The sequence below is a fragment of the Castor canadensis genome, chromosome 13 (assembly GCF_047511655.1).
Source record: "Castor canadensis chromosome 13, mCasCan1.hap1v2, whole genome shotgun sequence".
Classification (NCBI taxonomy): domain Eukaryota; kingdom Metazoa; phylum Chordata; class Mammalia; order Rodentia; family Castoridae; genus Castor; species Castor canadensis.
Window position 1 is genome coordinate 48,194,397 of NC_133398.1, and position 20,774 is coordinate 48,215,170.

At 37.0% G+C, this 20,774-nt stretch overlaps 1 protein-coding gene across 20 annotated transcripts in view; it reads left to right on the forward strand.

Moving 5' to 3' along the window:
- The window catches only part of Elavl2 (ELAV like RNA binding protein 2), a 153,189-nt gene that overhangs the window by 39,323 nt on the left and 93,092 nt on the right, over positions 1 to 20,774 (forward strand). For 2 of the 20 annotated variants that reach the window (XM_074051691.1, XM_074051697.1), the window contains exon 2: positions 7,641 to 7,703. The exons of the other annotated variants lie outside the window; for them this stretch is intronic. The gene's annotated coding sequence lies outside the window, so the exon portion shown is untranslated. The remainder of the gene's footprint in view (positions 1 to 7,640; positions 7,704 to 20,774) is intronic. 20 annotated transcript variants of the gene reach the window in all.

Sequence of the window (20,774 nt, forward strand, 5' to 3'; positions counted from 1 at the left end):
CTTTTGGAAATATCACTGTTTCTGTTCTGAGAAAAAAAAAAAAACTCAGGTTGAGAGTTTAATAGAATGTATGCTGTCCAAACTTGAATCAACAAAGTATCTACACGCTATATAAAGTCTGTTTTTGATTCACTTTTCTTCAGCAGGTTATCAGTTTCAACTGAATGGAAAAAATACAGATTCAAGATAATCTTTGTTATTTGTTTGTTTTGCTAGAAAGGTACATGTACCTTGCTCATTACTTTACTCCTTTTGTAATTTGTAGAAGGAATTCAGAAAATAATTTGTAAAATTCATGTAAACACAAAGTTTGGAATACAGATAATAATATAAAGAAAAAAGAGAACTAACATCTTGAGGGTGATATTGAGAAAGCTTAATTTATATCTATAGCTTAAACCATGAATTCATGACTGATCTTACTAGAATTTTAATTAAGGAAATTTTAACAAAACTACTTCAAGATGGTATTTCCTTATGTCTTGGATATGTGATCTTTCCATTATTTTTGAATCTCATAAGTCCACTTAGTGTGCTTTCATGTCTCCCAAAGCTGTAAGGTTATTGGTGTTACCTTTCAATTCAGAATGTCTAAGAATTTAGAAACTGAAGTGGCTGCATGTTGACATGTTCTTTGATTTATTTTCATTCTGTGCTTCTATACTTCTAGAGTATAAATGTTATCCTTGTGCTAATGTGAAGCTGGTGTAAACCTAAGGAAAATAAGGTCATCAAATTGTCTCTACATATTTCAAGCAGAAGCCTGTGGTATAAAATTGGTCCAATAGGCAACACACAAAGGAAGACTAAAACATAGCAGTCAGGTGGAATTCTGCGAAGGATGCTCCACACTGTTTAGGTATGATTTAGGTCAACACAAAATAAGCACAAGTCAAGATGGTTTTAAAGACTTTAAAGCTGAATAGCATTTACATCATTCCATTTTCTAGGACTTTGCAGTCTTGCACTCTGACCTTAGTGAGCATGCACCACTTCTCCTTTGATTTCTCAGTGTGTTTTAAAAAAATTTTCCATCTATTATACTAAAAATTTCATCGAGTAAAATGTTTCTACATAGACACTTGTCAGTTCCTTAAATTCGGAGACAAAGAGATCCAATGACTTAATTAAGTTTCGACCATCCTGTTTTATTTCCTTTGTCTTAGGGAGTTTTATGATCCTTTATCTCTTAAGGAATTTTTCATTAAGACTGGTGTATTAGTCAGCTGTCTGTCATTATAACAAAATACCTGAGGCAATTAACTTTTAAGGAGAAGTAGTTTATTTTGGCTTGTGGCTTTGGAGTTTCCAGTCAATAATCAAATGGTCCTATGTCTTTAGGCCTCTAGTGAGGCCATGAGTGTGTGTTAGAGCAGAAAACACACATGTTGTAAAAGCAGAGGAAGAGACCTGGATCCCACAAATCTCCTTCAGGGTCATGTACCTTACAATCTAAGGGCCTCCTACTAGGACTCATCTCCTGAGGTTTCACCACCTCCTAATAATAGTGCCATCCTTGGAGACAATCCTTTAACACATGAACCCTTAGGGACACTCATCCAAACCATAGCAGGTAGCAATTGTTTCTGTTCCCCATTCTGTGTGCTTTTTCCCTTGGTTTTGTCTTGAAGAAATGAGGCAAATTTGTTTACAGTTTATTAAATACCTTATGAATATTTGAAAATGTTCACTATGACTTTTTGGCAACTAAAGATTTTATTGGTAGCTTTGAAAACTTTAATCTTTCCTTTATACCTCTGTCTTCATAAGATTAAATTTTATGATTTTATTATGTTTCACCTCTTGGATCTTAGAGTATTTTGCTTTTTAAGCATGCATTTGCCTTTTTGATTGTCATCCAGTCTTTTTGCCTTGACTAGCTTCAAAATAATTATTTTGCCAGCTTATATGTGAAAATTTCTGGAATTCCTGTGCATAAGGTGATTTGTGTAGTAAATACTTGTGTTCATACTACGTGTGTTCATGCTACATGTTATGCACAGTCATAAGTAGTGAGAAGATGACAGTGTACACAATATAGTTACTCTCTGATGACATGGAACTTAAGGCTTTTTGGAGGGGACAACTATTGAAGTTCTACAAAGTATTTATAAATAAGATTATGCTGTGAAGGAACAGAGCCTGGAGGGCTTCTAACCTGATATGGGAGGTGGTCAGGGAAGGTAATTTGTAGATTTTAATCTTCCCTCTAGCTACCCTTTTTGTACCTTACACAAAGGCAGACTTTTAGTTTTTAACCTTATAGGTACTAGGATGTTAGACTGGGCTCCTAAAGTTAAATTCTATTCTTCTTGATAAATTCATGGTGAACTTTGAGTCCTGAATCTGATCCTTACTACTTACTTGGTATCTACCATAGATCTTGAAATTTTCTTAACAGCTGAGAAGTTTTAATGTTCTTTTAAAGACAACATAATTAGGTAGCTTTTTGCCTTAGCAACTACATAGTGACTGCGAAAAGTCGGGCAGTGAGATCTGCATTGCCTACATCATTTGTTTTCTTCACTGATGGCTTTGAAATGGTGCTCTATCTGATTTTGAAATAAAATTAATCAGTGTTTTTAAATAATACTTTTCCAGTGTGTTGATCCAGGCATTTAAGAATGTCTGTTGGGCTTTATGCTTGGCTTGAAGGACTTCACTGATCATCAGCTTTGTATTTTGTTGTTGAAATTATTTGCTAGTTTTTGAATAACCCCTCTCTGCCAGATCTTGGCAAATCATCCCATTTCTTTAAATACTGTTTTCCTTCATATATTTATTTAAATTTAAATCAAAAGGACATATCATACTAATTTGAAATTGTTTTTAAAACATTTGTTGGTGTGGAAAAGGCTTAGAAAGCATCCTTTGTAGAAATTTGGAAGGCATTAAGAGTGTTTAAAATACTTTTTTCTTATATTTTGGTGCTGGGAGTTGAAATCACAGCATGCTAATAAGCACATGCTCTGCTACTGAACGGTGCCCCCAGCTCCAGTTGTTTTTTTTTTTTTTCCTAAAATGACCTGATTGGCTTTTGTGCAGTCTAAATCTTATATATGCTTTTAAGAGATTGGTAGAGGTTGGGGAATTTCTCTAGGCTACTGGAAATGGCAAGGTAGTAAAAAAAGAGGTTAAGGAAAATGTGGAGGAAGTAAATTCTTCATCTGGCTAGTTTCTTTAGCCATAGAGATCACAAGAACTAACTAGTACAGTGAATGCACAACGTGACATTTTTCTTTTGGTGGTACTAAAGTTTGAACTCAGAGCCTTGTGCTTACTAGGCAAGTTCTCTTCTCCTTGAGCCACTCCTTCAGCACCTTTTGCTTTAGGTTACTTTTTAGATAGGGTTATACTTTTTGCCTAGGCTGGCTTCAGAATGTGAGCCTCCCAGTATTATAGGCGTGAGGCCACTCCACCTGTCCCTAAAGTAGGATCTTTCTAACCTGCTTATTACACCATTGCATTTACTCTAATACACTCTTAGTTACCTTTGAGAGGTGAACTCTGGTGGCTAAAATTGATTTTCTTGCTGGGCACTGGTGGCTTATGCCTATATATCCTAGCTACTCAGGAGGCAGAGATCAGGAGGATCTCTCGTGTTAAAAGCAAGCCAGGCCAAATAGTTTGTGAGAACCTATCTCGAAAAACCCTTCATGAAAAAGGGCTGGTGAAGTGGGTCAAGGTGTAGGCCCTGAGTTCAAAACCCAGTATGGCCAAAAAAAAAAAAAAAAAGATTTTTTTTTTTTTGTTTTTAACATTACATGCTTTTTAGTAAGGTAATAAAAACTTTAGGTCCCTTTTAGTGTTTATATTGTCTACAATTGTTTGATGTAATATGGATATAACATTTTTTTCTAGTTGGATTTTATACAGCTCAGCTTTTAGATCTTGGGCCCTTTTTCCTTCAGTGGGCAGAAAGAATGCACTGAAAATACGCACAATAACCTCCACTCTTGGTGGGGTTTGGAGGGAGGTAAAACAGGAGTAGAGAATCCTAGTGTTCCTTCTGGTGTGGGTAGCAGAGATGAGAGGGAGGGAGGGAGAGAGCACTGGGAGCCAGCAAGGAAAGAGGGTGCTGAAGTAACAGCTTCTCATTGCCTTGGGTGTCTGTTTTGTTCTTAATGACTCTTTAAATTGGTTTGAATTAGACTACCCATATGTTGCTGAGATACTTCACCTACAGTGGAAGATCCTTGATGTCATTAATTCTGCCTGACATCCTGTTTCTTGAACACAGTAGGTCCTATGTCTTAAAAAAAAAAAAAAGAAAAAGAAAAAAAAGTAATGTTATAAAGTTACATACACTAGAGATAAATATTGCACAGAATTTTTTTTAACTGGCATATTTGGCCTCTGTTACGGTTATTATAAAGTTGCAGTGCAATATACCTATTTGAGTAATTATAGTTAATAATTCTTAATATTTATACTGAGTGTGTCTGTAATTTTAGGGAACTTCACTTATTACTGTGGTGTAGTAATTAAGTGCTGGATGCTAGGTAAATTAATATTTAAGATGACTTTGTATTAGCAGTGCTGTTTCTACCCATCCTTGGGAATAATTACGACTTCACTGTATCCATTTGTAGTATCCTAGCTGGTGAGTTTTTTTTTTTTTTTTGGTTTGTTTGTTTCAGCTTTTTTTTTTTTTTCATTTTTCTTTTATTATTCATATGTGCATACAAGGCTTGGTTCATTTCTCCCCCCTGCCCCCACCCCCCCCTTACCACCCACTCCACCCCCTCCCGCTCCCCCCCCTCAATACCCAGCAGAAACTATTTTGCCCTTATCTCTAATTTTGTTGAAGAGAGAGTATAAGCAATAATAGGAAGGAACAAGGGGTTTTGCTGGTTGAGATAAGGATAGCTATACAGGGCATTGACTCACATTGATTTCCTGTGCATGTGTGTTACCTTCTAGGTTAATTCTTTTTGATCTAACCTTTTCTCTAGTTCCTGGTCCCCTTTTCCTATTGGCCTCAGTTGCTTTAAGGTATCTGCTTTAGTTTCTCTGCATTAAGGGCAACAAATGCTGCTAGTTTTTTAGGTGTCTTACCTATCCTCACCCCTCCCTTGTGTGCTCTCGCTTTTATCATGTGCTCATAGTCCAATCCCCTTGTTGTGTTTGCCCTTGATCTAATGTCCACATATGAGGGAGAACATATGATTTTTGGTCTTTTGGGCCAGGCTAACCTCACTCAGAATGATGTTCTCCAATTCCATCCATTTCTAGCTGGTGAGTTTTAACTATTTTCTTGTAACACACAGGAAAAGACCTGGTATGATGGCTCTGTTCTGAACTGGGCTGAAACTGCCTTTTACATGTATTTATGACCTGTTAATACAGCTTCAAAGCATGCTATATTAAAAAAAAATATTGACTGCTTCAGGGTTAGACTGAAGTGACTGTGCTTGTGAGGAATAAGGAGGCAGGCTCCAGGGATAACTGCTGGACCAATCATTGAATAGCCATGTGAAACTTCCTCTGGCTGTCAGAAGAAGGGCTGCTTTCCTTGCTGTTTGGAAGCAGGTACAGCAGTAGATGTCTAAGGTAATAATGAACGCTTAACCTTAGCAAAGGTTAGTGGACCAGGTTCTCCTGTGTGTACATATGGGCATGTGCATGTGTGTACATGCACATGCATAGAATCCATGGTGCAGAAGCTGCTCCATCTGGTATGTTACAGGCCTGCCTTGACATAGGACTGTTTGTTCTAAAGCTGCAGTATGTTAAATGGGCAGCCCTTTATCAAATGCCTCTGGTATGTTGGCAGTTTATCAGAAGCAGGGTTGTGATCCTGTCACTTCTTGTTAGTGAAGGGTTTTATTTAGCTAAGCAAATCATGTTTCCTGTTAATATTCACTCTCTCAAATGGTAAATTGGTGAGGGATATTTGTGACTTATTATTAATTAGTAGCCATCAGGGTGCTTTGGCCCTTACTTGTTGTAGCCATAGTTGTATTTCTTCTGCTCAGATGTAGTTTGTCTGAAAACTCAGAAACCCCCCAAATGCCTATAATCCTTTTTTTTTGTTTATCATTTTTGAAGTGATTTCATTTTGGTTTTCCTCTTAGGTGGTTATTTCCTTGGGTCTCAATTTCACTTCCATTTTCAAATTCCTGGTAGGGATTTTAATCAGAATTTACTTTCCCAGTACAGCAGTTTGACTTTCCCAGCACATTTGTTTGTTTGTTTGTTCAGGGTAGCCCCAGAGAATAAGTATTCCATCTTCATATTTAAACTGCATTTCTTATACAGAGCAAATTCAAGAACAGCAGAGAATGTTAGAGCTAGAAGTGCGCTTACCACAGTGTTGACCCAACACTTTCAGATTTGATGCCAAAGATGTGTTGTGTGATTGATATCTTTGGAATAGTGACAGTGACTGGTGACTCTAGACCCAAGGCTGTTTCCTGACTTGAATTTGTTTTTCCTTTAACCCCCTTTGGTTTACACTACTGCATTGTTTCCTTTTTAAAAACACAGGCAATGCTGTGGTGGGATTGTATATTAATAAGTTTTAAAAGTTTTTTTGGCAGCAGATAGCATAATTAAAAATGCACCAGTATTGACTATGAAACCTCAGTTTCTGTCTTTAAATTAGTATTTTTGCCCTCCCATATAAGGTATTTACCATAAGCATTGTTTAAAATAGCAAAACCCTGAATGTTCATCATTACAGGATTGAATTTATTAGGGTTTATCTCTATTATATAATGTATAATGAAAGTGCTCTCTTTGTGCTGATATTGAAATGTAAAAGGCAAGAGGCAAGAGCACTGAGAAAGACCTATCTCTGTATGTGTATTAAAGTATTTACTTTTGCTAACTCGCCTTCTTATTTGCTTTGAAATGTCCAAAATTGCTCATGAAACTTAATCTCTTGGATATAGGCTGAAGAATTTCTATCTTTTGTACAGTTGTGCAGTTGTGGCTTTTTAAAAAATATATACATTTAATTTGAAAAAATATTGTTACATCCTTTAAGTCTAGCCCACAGGTCAGAGGCAGGAATCAAGAGGGATTAGTGACTGGAGAAGTTGTGGTAAAGGCTGCTCCAGTAATTGGGAAAAGACTCATGGAACTAAGTGGATGTGAGTGGTAGGTTTTATGCAAGTAGAGATAGATTTTTTTTCCTAGCAGCAAAGGCTCAAGCATGATATATTCCTGGCAGACTTAGGAAACAGTTTGGATTCTTAAAAGCATGGGTTTCTAGAAGTCCTTAACTCATAAAGGTTTCCGTTTTGAGAGAGCCGCACTCAAGATAGTTTTTTCTGTAGGATGGCTTGGTATAGGGAAAGTTGAAGTAAAGGACATGTACTGAGATGACAGAGAGAAGTCCTGGGAAGGATGGCAGGGCTTCAGGATGGAAATGAAAGATGATTGAGGGCTGATTATAGTGGGGTCCACTAACTGAACATGACAAACTACTTGTTGGCAGCCTTTGTATTCTTTAGGAGACACCCCCTAAGATACCCAACAAGCATTTTCTAAACCAAAGTAAGTATACAACATGAACCCATTTGTAAAGTCTTTTCTGAGAGTCAGAATATGAAGTTACATCTACTGTGGTTTTATAAACATTCTGGTCAAGGTAAGTGGAAGTAATTAACTTATTTTTTTCCCTTGTAAATCAGGGTAATGCTGGGTGAAAGAAGTAGTTTACATAGTTCCAGGGCTGGAGGAACACCCCTTTGAAGGTAAGGAGAGCAACAGGAAGCTGTTGTAACATTTATGTGTGTATGCTAAAGGAATTCACCATAAAAGAGAGCTTACTTAGCAACAGTTTAGACCAGTGACTCACAGACCATTAGGTCATAGGATCCCTTTCCATGTTCAAATTACTGAAGACCCCCAAAGACCTTTTGTTTGTGTGGGCTATATCTAATCAGTATTAACTATATTAGAAATTAAAATGAGAAAGTTTAAAAACATTTTAGTGCAAAAAATTTTTAATGTGACAAATACATATTTTTCTAAAACAGAAAATAGTGATAAGAGTAGTATAGTTTTACATTTTTAATCTCTTTAATGTCTGACTTAATAAAAGCTGTATTTTCATATTGCAACAGACTGCAGAAGCAGATATATCATAACTTTTAGAAAGCTCTATTTTGCATTTATGAGAAAAAAAGACATTATTTGGACCTCTTAGATCTTCTGTGAAACGTCCTAGGAAACACATGGGGTTTCTCGACCACACTTTGAGGGCTACTGGGTTAGACTAATGGCTTCTTGGAAGCGTAAAAGAAAACTTACAACCTGTATGGTAAGAAGAAGTGGAGAGTCTTCTTTCCAAAGGAAGTGTAAGAATACAGGCATGGGAAGTGTAGGTTGGGGATGTAGCTCTATGTTAGAGCCCTGTATTTGTCCCCAGAACTTAAAAAGAGAAAAAGAAAAGATACAGGTATGGAATTTGAGTAATTAATGGTTGGATTGTCCTTGGACTTGAAGACTTGAACGCTCTGACCAGGTTCTGTCATTAGCAAGCTTTACTGTGATTCAAGTCTTAAGTCTTTCCTTCCTTACTAAAAATTGAGGCTGTGGGCTAACCCTTTGAAGGCTTTTGTAGCACTAACATTCTATGACTTACTCATGTAATTTATTAAGTGCTCTCAATACTGACTTTCCATAAATACACAAATGCCCACACATTTATGTACACATGCTTTAGAGCACTATGGAAGGTCATGTGGGCTACAAATGCACCTTGGAGTGGTTTACCTAAGCATTTTCTTTTTCCTGTGTTGGTTTCATTGTCCTAGTTTGTTTCTTAAATAGAAAAGGACTAAATGGTACCGCGAGTATGTATAGAATCTTAACCTCTTTTGTCAGTTACTGGACACGACTGTACTTTTTTTAAAAAAAACCTTTCACTGTGTTTATTCCCTGCTCCCCTTCCCCCATTAGTCATGGGATTAGGTGGCAAAAAGGAGGGAGGCAAGATGTCATCTAAGCCACTTTTGTCAGAGGGCCTCACTTTTCAATTCCAGGTTAGCATGGTTGAGAGAAGAAAATGTCACCATAGTCCCTTCTCCCTTTTAAAGTGTAGAATGGGGCGGGGGTGGTGAGGGAAGTCCATTCATTGCTTTTCTGTGTGTGATTCCACATTTGATATTTAGATGTAATTGTTTTCAGATGTTAAATGTACTTATTTAGACATTCTCTGCATTTTATTTAGGTAACAAATTCCTGACCATTATTATGTTCCTTGCTAAATACTGGGACCTTTATACACCCTAAGCAGAGCAAGGAATGTTAATAGCAGTCATCTAGCACTCCTAATGATGTGAACTGGTAGTCTTTCAGTGGGTGGTAGTGAGGATTATGGATATTCTGGAATTTTGGATTTCAAGAAACTGCTCTGAGAACTGTGTAGGCCTTGAAGGCAAAGACACACTTTTATATTGTTAGTTTCTTGTACATAGAGCTTAATAGTTACTGAACTGATGGCAGTAAAACGTTCTTTCAAGTATAAAATTCAAGATTAGAAACATTAATTATTTTTATTTTTCTCTTATAGCTGTAAAAATAGAATCTTCAACCTGAGAAAATTTCTGCCTAATTTAAAAGAAATAGGGTATCAATGAGCCCATGACACCAGTCATGGTGTTTTTGTATTTTGTTTGGGTTTTTGTATTTATTTCATACTTAAAAGTGTTCCTGGGTATCCTCAAAGACAAAGGGTTGTTTTGAGAAATGAAGTCTGCATCTGTTGTGTAGGTCCACATTGAGAGTAAGTAAAGAAGGAAGGAAGGAGGGAAAAGGTTGCTGTACACTTTACAATATTAAGGCTGGATTTGTAGCTCTATTGGATCCATTGGTAAGGATTATTGTTATAAAATGTGCTCTTGATAGGAAAAGCCCAAATAGGGTGTTCTTGCTTCAGAAGAACAGGAAGAGGATGTTAATGCCAGTTTTCTTGTGGCTTCTGATTGATAAATGAGAATGGGATCCTCTGAGGAGATTTGAAAAAATTATTCATTGCCCTGGGAGACATCCATGTTGAGTGAAGATAGATTTAAGTTAAGAAATACTTCAAATTTTGCATGCCTCCCCAAATTAAATTTAAAGTTTAGTTTTAAACCTTTACTGTAACTTACTTTCATTGTTGAGTTTTCCGATATTGTAGAACTAATTTGCAGTAGAGGATTCTATACTGAGTGCTCATTCGTTGAAACCAGGTAATCTGAAGTGGTTGGCCGTTCTCAGACTTAAGTTCAAATGAGTGAGTTAGCATTAATTAGTAAAGGTGGCATAATGGCATATGTCCTTTGAAAGGCTTTATTTTAATTTTGGTGTTTTAAGAAAGTGAATAGAGCTACAGTCTACTTTAAGACTTGTTTTTGAATGGGAGGGAGGGGATTTGGTGTGGAGCAAGTTCCAAAAGTCAGTCACTTTGGGCATTGAAGCATGAAGCTGCTTGCCCATGCTGGTTGGGTAGAGCTGCTCTGTGGCCATCTCAGGTGAGAAGGGTTGCACTTGGGCCCCTGTGTGAGGTGGCTGCCTGGTTACAGTTACCTGCTGATGTTAGGTAAACTGGGATTAGAAATAGCAACTCTTCTGTTATCAAACTTGATGGTTGGGCACCTGCAGTGAATTCTGGGTCATTATTCATGTTCCTTACCTTCTCCAAACGTAAGGGACCAAATGAAAATGATGATACTCCCCTGAAAGGCCAGTGGGGTGCTTCTATAGGAAAGATCTCAAAATTAGTAACTACCTTTCCTCTTTCCTGATTTGGAGTTCCTTGGGAGATTGTGGGTAAACTGCAGATTATTATAGGAAAAATTACTGAGCTTTCAGGGCTTTGTTTTTATAATATTTAGAATCCTTCAACCCTTTCATAATAAAAGACCAGGTCTGTCCTCTGCATCCATAGAGTCCTGGAACTTGGTTTAAAAAGCAAAGACTTGGTTTAGATTTAATAGATTTACTAGGAGACTCAGTTTTTGGGAAAGGACAAAAGGAATGAGTAAATTGAAGGGCTTAGATTTTTCTTTTCAATGACAAATAGAGATTTCCAGGGTTTTCCAATTCTAATAAATTTTCCCTTCTCCCAATGCTGTCTGTTTGGTGACTTAGGTCTGTAAAGAATCTTAGTCTTGCTAGAAGGGACTTGGGTGTGGTAAGGCAATTAGAAGCTCTCAATAAATGATGCCCTAATTAGTGATCTGCATCTCTTTCAAAGGAGGGTGTTGGCTGCTGGGAGTAGCAGGAGTTACTATTAAGGATCAATGACTAAGAATTAATCTTATTTAGCTGCAAATGGGGATAGATATTGTAATTAGATGTGAGAGACATAGTAATCAGACTTGAAAATATAGGCCATCAAAATTATTCCACTCTCCTGCACCCATATGGAGGGGTGGGGTGGGGTTTGAGTATAAAATCTTGTATAGGACTTTCAAGTTCTAGTCTTGGTTTGACACTGAATGTCTTGGGTGAGCATTTCAGTTTTCAGTCTCTGTTTCTTCTGTCTAAAAATGTGGAATGGGAAACAAAACAACACAGGATTCTCCCTTAAAAATCTGACCTGCTAGTGCTAGCTAGAGGCAGAGGAAGGGTTGAACTGGTACTCACGACTTTTATTTCCTTGTTTAAAAATCAGACCTGAGACATCCCACCTTGTATTTTGTTTTTGTGGTGAGTAGTTGTTTGGAGATAGAGGTAGAAAGTTTAAAAAACCAAAAAGGTGCTATGAGATTATATTAGGTTTTTGTTAGACTATCTCAGATTATAACTGTCATAATTGGGTAGTAATTAGCACTTTAGGAAAGCCATTATGATAAGGGATTTAATAGTTTTTCCATCTTTCTCTTTACATGTCTATCACCTGAGAGAAAATTTGCTGCACCTATCAAGAAAAAAAATGATCAAGTTTTGGGTTTAAGAATCTAATTGTTAAGGCTTGATTAAATGATGCTTATTAGGTTGTAATTATATCTATAAAAATGGATGATAGTTGATTTGATTGCTGGATTTCCTAAAGCAGTCTTTTAAGATAATGAATTTTAATTATGTGTGTACCTGGGAACCATTTTGAGCTATTGAGACAGTAAAAACGGACAAGGTGTATTGAAGAAGAAGAGTATTCATCTAGATTAGATTGTGGTTTTGGAATGAAAGAAACAGAAAAATCTGACTCCTCCTTCATCTCCATTCTTGTACTGTATACCCTGACAGAGATTCTTGAATCAACATTCCTTCATTTTGTGTGAAGTACCAGAATAACATTTGTCAGACGTTGAAGGATGTGGTGTAGATAGGTGATTTTTGTCAACATTATTCAAAGGCTTTTTATCTGTGCCAGAATTTAAGATCTGAGACAGAATTTGTCCTAAGACTTTATGTCTACATGCATTTGCTTATTTGTGTTCTCACAGAATTCTGTGATGTAGGCAGTACACAATTCCCCATTTTATAGATAGGTAAACTGCAGCACAAAGTGGTTAAGTTACTGGCCCAAAGTCGCAGTAAATGGCAGAGCTAGAATTAGAATTCGTGCAGTTTGGCTTCAGAGTACATGATCTTGACAACTATTCTAGTATTCTGTGGTCTAGGTATTAGGTTTAAATTGTGGATCCATTGGAGTACTGTTTTGCTTTTGTAACCCTTTTAGTACTGGCTTTATACTGAACTTTCTCCTCAGATAAAAAATAACCTTGCAGAATTTAGTCACATTTGAATTAGCACCTCGTAAGAGACATCTGACCCTACTTGAAACCTTCAGTGTGGTTCCCTATTGCCTGTAGAACAGATTTCAAACACTTTAAGGCATTCAAACTTTCCCATTTTTTTCCAAGTGCAATATTCACTTTATGAATGCACCAAATAATTTTTCCACTTTATTATGCCCGAAGAATTTTCACCCTGTACTTTTTTTTTTTTTCATTTTTCTTTTATTATTCATATGTGCATACAAGGCTTGGTTCATTTCTCCCCCCTGCCCCCACCCCCTCCCTTACCACCCACTCCACCCCCTCCCACTCCCCCCCCCTCAATACCCAGCAGAAACTATTTTGCCCTTATTTCTAATTTTGTTGTAGAGAGAGTATAAGCAATAATAGGAGGGAACAAGGGGTTTTGCTGGTTGAGATAAGGATAGCTATACAGTCACCCTGTACTTTTTAAAATTCACTCAAGCATTTCACTATGACAAACTCTAAATTTTAGATATTCCCCATTTCATCTCTTGTCAGCCTCTACCTTTTATAGTTCTGTCATTCCAATCCCCCCCCCCCCTTTCTGCTTTTAAGTTCCAACACTTTGGCATCCAAGGATCATTCAGGTGTGTACTACATGTTTTACCTTGTAACATGGAGATGGTGTAGGCATTTCCTTATTTGGATGTGTTTGTATTTACCCTGAGTCTGTGATGTAATAGGGACTTACTCAGTGAGTCTGCATGTATTTCAGGGCTGCTTATGTTTTAAGATTCAATTTAAGGAATTTTAGAAAATAGTTCTCTTTTTGCAGTGCTTTTCCTGTTGCAGTTTTTGGAAACACTTGTAGTTTGTTTCTTTAACAGAGAGGATGGAGGTTCACTAAGTAAAAAAGTATGTTTCATTTTAGATTTTGGTTCATTTTTGTCTCAGATCTTAATTCTTCAAATCCTATTGTTAGCAGCCCAGGACTCAGCTGGGCAGATGGTAGCTGTTGTTCAAATCAGGACATTGAAGTACAAAGGTCAGGTTAATTCAGCTTGTGTCCACTTAGCTAAATTGGCTCCCATGTCAGCCTTGTGAGTTGGAATCTACATCAACCAGCTTTGCATTCCATTGTCCCTTCTCATGTTTTATGGTTACCTCTTGATGCGTCCATACTATTGGCCTTGTGTCAAATGGGGTTAAAATGAGTGGATAAGCAAGACCAAATTTCTTCCCTTTATTGTATTCCATAATCATATTGAATCAGGAGAACCTATATGAAGGACATAGGTAAGTGCAGTTGTCAGAATATTTGGGATATTGCTGTTTGTTTTGAAGAGGCTTAGTTACAGTGCTATGATTAAATGCTTTCTTGTGCAGGGAACCAAATCTGCAAGTATTTATTTGGCAGTGACAGTGTTGGGGCTTCCTGGAAGGGTGGTAAACCCTGGATCTCTTACAGAAAGTCTCTGCCCTAGTGAGACAAGTCACACATCTTTGGACTATAATGACTAAGCAGCAGAATTGTAATCTGGCAACTTTGTGGGTTTACCGTTAGAGTGTGAAGCTGTTTTTGCCTTTTGGCAGTATTTTGCTTTCATCAAGAGGATCTCAGCTTTCATTAAGTTTTCATCTAATTGAAAAGATTGATTTTTGAGTAGGTGAAAGTCCTTTTATGTAATGTCTCAAAGGACAGAGTATGGGTCAAATCACTCTTCAGATTGGTAGTAATTGTGAGGAAGAGGCTTTTAAAATGGAGATGGCACATTACCCAGGCTTGTTGGAACTAAGAGCTTTTATATGTAATAAGCCTCTATGTTTGTAAATCACAGGAACTGTAATAACCCAGTGAAAGCCTGGAGTCCAGGGCTTGAACCAGAGAGACATTTCAACATGGATCACTATTCTAACACTAACATTTTGTAGTAGGACCCAGAAAGTCCATCATTTGACTTTTGGTTTAATCCCTCCTTAAATCATGGAAGTATTTTGTTACTTAGTTTTTTGTGTCTGGTAAAATTAAGACAGAAGAAAATCCAAGAACTAAAATAGGTTCTTTACTTTGCATGATATTCCATAATCTGATGGGGGAAATACTGATATCAGGAAAGTCATTCAAGCATCCATTTCAGCATATTCCCCAGTTTGTAAGGAGGTGGTAGTGCCAGAGAGCAGTCTGTGAAGAGGAGTCGATATTAAAAATAATTATTTAGCTCTTGGAAAGACTTTCTTGGAAACACTAAATAGCAATAAATCAGCTTTTGGGAAGAACACACATTGCTGTGAAATGCCTTGTTTTTGTCTCAGCTTTGTAATGAACAAAGGAATTTTCTTCCTTAAATATGAAGAATCTTGAGACTTCAAATTCTACTTTAATACTGCAACTTAAAGTTTCTTTTTTATTAAATGTTCTGTATTTTGTGAGCGTCTCCTTCTTTTAAGGGTTATTTTATATTAGTGATGATGGACATATTTTCCAGTACTTAAAATGATGACTTCTCAGTTTCATAAGTAGTCACTGGTTGAGTATTAAATTCTTAGAAAAATCTTTCTATAAAATATAAACAAATCATCCACTCAGTCCTGAGCCAGTAATGCTTATGGACTATGAAGGTAGGGGCTTAATTTATTTTTCATGTTTGTTGTCTTTGAAAATATTTCTTAGAAATGTTTTCTTTCAACATCAAAAGAAAAATAATGTAATTTTACTTGTTTACTTTTGTAGTTATTTGTAACATGTACGTACAGGCGTTTTGTGTGTCTCTAGAACAAAGAGGAAAATTCTGTTATAAAGAGCAGTGTTAATCTTTTTTAGCTTTAAATTTTTATTTTTCTAGGAACTACATATACCTAATATATGTGCTTATCTCTGTTTATCCTTGAAATGTTGTAGAGCGAAAAGCAGCCTTGTTTGGCATACTTTATCTGTATTTCATTGGTCAGGAAAATTTCCCAGACTTTAGGGAGCAAGTGGATGATATACCGACTCTGAGGAGATGAGGTTGCATTTAACCACATGCATTTTCCAATGATTTCCTTAACACTAGGAATCCATGAAACAAGCTTTGTGTAATTCTAAAAATTACTCTCATTTGAATAATAATATAGTTATTTGATGTGAAAATGGTTGATGTTTTGAAGTTCTTGGATTTTAGGAATTTAAAAACTGAACGGTATCTTATTCAGCCTTGGATTTAAGATGGGAGGCTATCTATCCACTATGGATTAGTATATAGCTTCTTTTACCCCTTGAAAATTGTTGTCTTCAAAAGCTTTTAAGAACTCTGGCAGGACAGCTTGCCTTTTCTCCTGCAAGGCCTGCTGTGCATGTGCTTAACAGTCAATCTGTCATACAAGTGGGTGGTTCTTTTCCCCTCTTGATGGGAAGCTGATGGCCCAGCCCTCAGCTGGGCACTTAATGTTCTAGGAAACAGTAACCAAAGTCCCTAAATATTATACCATCACTTTGCTCCTGGTTTTGGGCCTGATTATAGATCTGTTTGGTATCATTTCTCTGCCCTATCATGCCTAAGATAGAGGGGGAAAGAAAGAGTTTGAATCCTCTTGGGTGCTAGTCAGTGACCTTGAAGTATCTCTGGGTGCTATGAGTATAGTACAGTTTGATTTGGCTCAGAGAGATGGAAGAGCTGAGGTAGTTCTAGAGTTTTCAGTCTCTCTACCCTGATCTACTCCCTATATAAAAATTACCATGTATTGGTGAAGTCATTGGTTGGATCTTACAAATGTATCTTTTGGTATATTGTATTCTAAGTTACCAGGAAAGAGCCCTTGGAGAAATATTTTTAAAAGGCTAAGCAAAGTTTAATGTAATGATAGGCATGAGTATGAATTGGAACCAGTGGGAAAAAGATGCCACACGAAGAAGAAAAGAGTTATAAAAGTATGAAAGTGGGAAGTCCAGTGAGAGGGACAGAGGCTATTTTGGGGGCATATAAAATCAAGAGCTAGGTATTCAGTTTGCTAGAAATCTTGGTATATTACTGTGTTTTGCTACCTACTTGATGGAAATCAATAAGGATTCAATGTAGGTTATGAAGCTCAGTTATGTTCTCATAAAAAAGAGGGCTGAACAGGCTTAAGATATTCTTTGGAAGATTGATAGGGGAAGGGATAGTTGAAAATTGGGACCATCTGAGAGAGACTCCATCGGTTGGAAGTTTTGTTGCTGAGATTTAGGTGGTAGCTTTGGGGAGAAAAGCATTTGAATTCAGAAATCAAATCTGTGGGTACTCACCCCTCATGGCATGTAGACCTGCTGCGGTATTTGCAGTCAGACTCAGGATGGTGAGAGGCTATGGAAACCTTCTGATTTTGTTTGTGTCCAATCTCCCACATTTCCTATTTAGATGGATCTGGAAGTTAAGCATCCTTGATTCTCAAGGTGTGGCACAAAACCTCTGTTTTCAAATCCCAGTAAAAACCTCATGGGTTTTCAACTCCCTCCTCTCTACCACAGTGTTCATGGACATGTTATAGAATTTGTGATTTTCTAAATCTTAAAATACTACTCTTTTACTAGATTGTACCATCTTTTAGGTCTTGTGTAAGCATCTGGTAGGATGATTTGGTGGTGCCCAAAACTTACTCAAATAAAATCACTTGTGATTACTTTGTGCTCCTCAATAAGAGGAAACGAGCAAAGTGGATATTCTAACTTGTTGCAACAATGAACATAGAAGCAAGGGAATAAGAAAAGGCAAGAGACATTCACAGGGTGGGTTATGGGACATTTTGTCCCATGGTAGGGTTTTTAGATGAGAAGCTGGAAGAAAAATACTAGGGTGGGTAAGTTAGAAAATTGAAAATGCCCTTGCAATCAGGTTTGTACCTTTGGTAGTGCTGAAGTAGGGAGTAACATGAGATATTCTGGGGAATTTGAAAAGTAGCCATAAAGACTACAATGAAGAGAGAGTACCTAGGTGAGCAGACAGATTGGGTGTGCTATACATGATGATAAAGGGCTGCCCTGGTTCGAAGTGTATTGGAGGATGAGGGGTAAATATTAGTAATAGTGAAGGAAGAATTAACAGTTGCTAATAGCTAACGGGATTCAAAAGCCAGGTATATGGTACAGTGAGCATATCCTTAAGGTTTAGATTCCAGGAGTCTGGAAAGATTGGTTGGCAGCAGTAGGAAGAAAAATACAACAAAATTTTGTTTGGGGGTGTGTTTAGTCAGTTTGGGCTTCCATTGCAGAATAGCATGGGTTGAGTGGCTTTAAACAACAAAAATTTATCCTGTCAGAGTTCTGGAGGCTGGAAGCCCAAGATCAAGGTGCTGGCAGGGTGGTTTCTGGTGGGACTTCTCTTCGGGCTCACCCAGGGGTGCCTTCTCACTTTGTCCACTCATCACCTTTCCTTGTGTATATGGATAAGCCCGGTCTCTACATCTCTTCTTCCTCCAATTGTAGGGACACCAGTCCTTTTAGATGAGGGCCCCCTCCTATGACCTCACTAAATCTTAATTACTTGCTTTTAAAAGTCCCAGTCTGCAAGTATATATAGTTGCATTGGAACTAGGGATTCAACATAGGAATTTTGGAAAATGCAAGTTAGAACATAACAGTGGTAAAGGTATTTTAATTTCCCTAGAGATGAAAGAAATGAGACTCTTTTCCCTGAATTTCTTATCCACAGTTTTCCTTTTTCAGTACAGAGGGAAATGTATTTGGATCTTCACAGTTGGTCAAGGCTTGTTGCACTCACTGTAGTGATTGGGTGTTTCTAATCTGCAGGTTTTTCCTTTCACCCAATAGAGTTTCTGACCAATTCTGCCATTTAGAGTTTTGTTTTGACAGTTAATAGGCAATTGATTTCTTCTCTAACCTCTTCAGTTTTATAGCCTGACCTCTTGTTACAAACTGCTTTTAAAAGTATCATGCTTATGCTCTAAAAACCACTTAAATAGAACATATATTTAATAGACACGATGCTTTGCCAAAGGTGTCAAGAGGGTATAGACAGTATTTTCATGGGATGTCTGTTAGCATCTTTAGCTTAGAGGCTCTGGGCCTTCTTTACCCAAGAATATGAGGAGGTTACATGTTCATCATGGAACCTGTGATGTTTGTGTTGGAAAGACATGTGAGGGTTAGGGTAATTTTTTTAAAATTTATTTTTGTTTTCTTTTGTTTACTTATCCAGAGCACACACCTGAAAACTACAGCTTCTGAATGGGGCTCTGTTTTTCAAACAAGAAAATTAGCAGAAACCTTATATACAAAATATCCTTATATATAGAACATAAAACCAAAACTTTAGGATGAATGGTTAATGCCCAAGTACATTAGCTAGCCTGTTTATAGTTATTGGCCCTGACCCAGTTAACTATTGCTTTTCTATCTTTTCATTATAACAATAGAACATCCACACCTTTAACTTTCTTCTTGTGAGGAACAGTGATGGGAGTTTTAGCTTTCTTTAGGTTGATGTTTATAGGTGTTGAGATGAAATGAGGGATATTATTCTAGTTCTTTCAGTCAGGTTTTTAGTGTGACCTCATTTGGTTTGAAAGTGAATTCCCAGAGCAGCTGATATACCTCTAATTAATCTTAAGAAGAAAATCCATTCCAAAATCCAAAATATACTTTTCCTTTACCCAATAGCCACAGAATGGGATTAGAGGTGTATGGACCCCTGAGAATAAGAATTCAAATGGCATGGTCAAAATATTCACTGTCGTTTCATTCAAGTGGATGTTTCAGTGTATTTTTGTGCCTCCTCTGTCTCTTACCTTTTTTCAACCACAAAAGTTTATTTCAAGAATCCTTCTTTGATCTCTCACTGGTATTCATGATACCTGTTAGATCTGTTTTGCTTCCAGTATAAAACAAGTGAGCGCCATAGGATCTATCACTTATTCTAGAGTGGTTTTTTAGTCAGAGACTGATTTAGGGGAAAGTTTCTTACCTGCTAAAAGGCCTTTTAAAATTCTTAGCAACTGCCATTTTGTGTGTTTTAATGGATTATCCAAGTGTTATGGCTGTTTCCCTTTGAAGACTTTGATTTTAGGTTTTAGAATTTAATATAATTACCTCACTCTAGGAGCATAGTTCCCAGGACCTCTGAATATCCTAGAGAGTCTGTACATTCGAGAGTATTATAAAAGAGCATAGAACTCTTAAAAACACCTTCAAATACCCTTTTCTCATTTGTAATATTTAGTAAAGAATTTAAACATACTAAGTTCTCTCCTTTTATAAGTGTACTCTCCTCCCTCCCCCTTAAAAATGTTTGTTTCCTTTTCTGCGGGAAAGGGGCATACACTAGTCACCAACTCAGGTTTCTGTCACAGTGACAAGAAGTGATAGCTTGTAAAGTATAACAATTATTTAGGAAGCAATTTTTTGCCATTTAGATTATGATTCTCAAGATCACTTAGCTAAAGGATTACCTACTGAGCATGTATTATTTTTCAGCAGGTGTCAAGTTTTGAGTGGTTGTGGGTTATTTTGAGTAAAAACAAAGTTTAACCACACCCTAATACTGTAGATTAGCCATTTCCTAAATAATACTTGGCTCTAAGAATTCAGTTGAGGACACACAATTGTTTAATATGTAATTTTGTCTACCAGTTATATAGATGATATATCACTTACTATATACAAATGACTAGCCATTTGTGAAATGATTGCTTTGATTGTGGTAGGCGCATTTCACCTGACCCTTTAGGAAGAGTCATTTCCAATTCTCATGGCTGTACGTAGCATCTGGGCACTAGCCTAGACTTGACATAGCGGGTGATGGAATATAGAAAGTGTAGGCCAAACTTCTGTTCTGCAATTACTGAGTCTTTAGTGCCATCATGCCCATCTAAAGACTATAGTTCTAAGAAAGAAAAGAAATGGAGGTCTATTTTCTTACACTGTACACTATTAGAGTACAGAAGCTCTTGGTCTGTTTTCTTTAATTTGGATTATTTCATTTATTCCTTTTAGTAGCTGAACAAGATGATACAGTTGTTTTCTCCATTTTCTACATGAGGAAATACAGCCTTAGAATGGTGAGTGCTAGAAAGGGTTGCCACTGAGCCTGTGGTGGTGATGACTGCTGTAGGTGATTACTCAGCAAGCCCTTCTCACTTTCTGCTTCTTTCAGTATT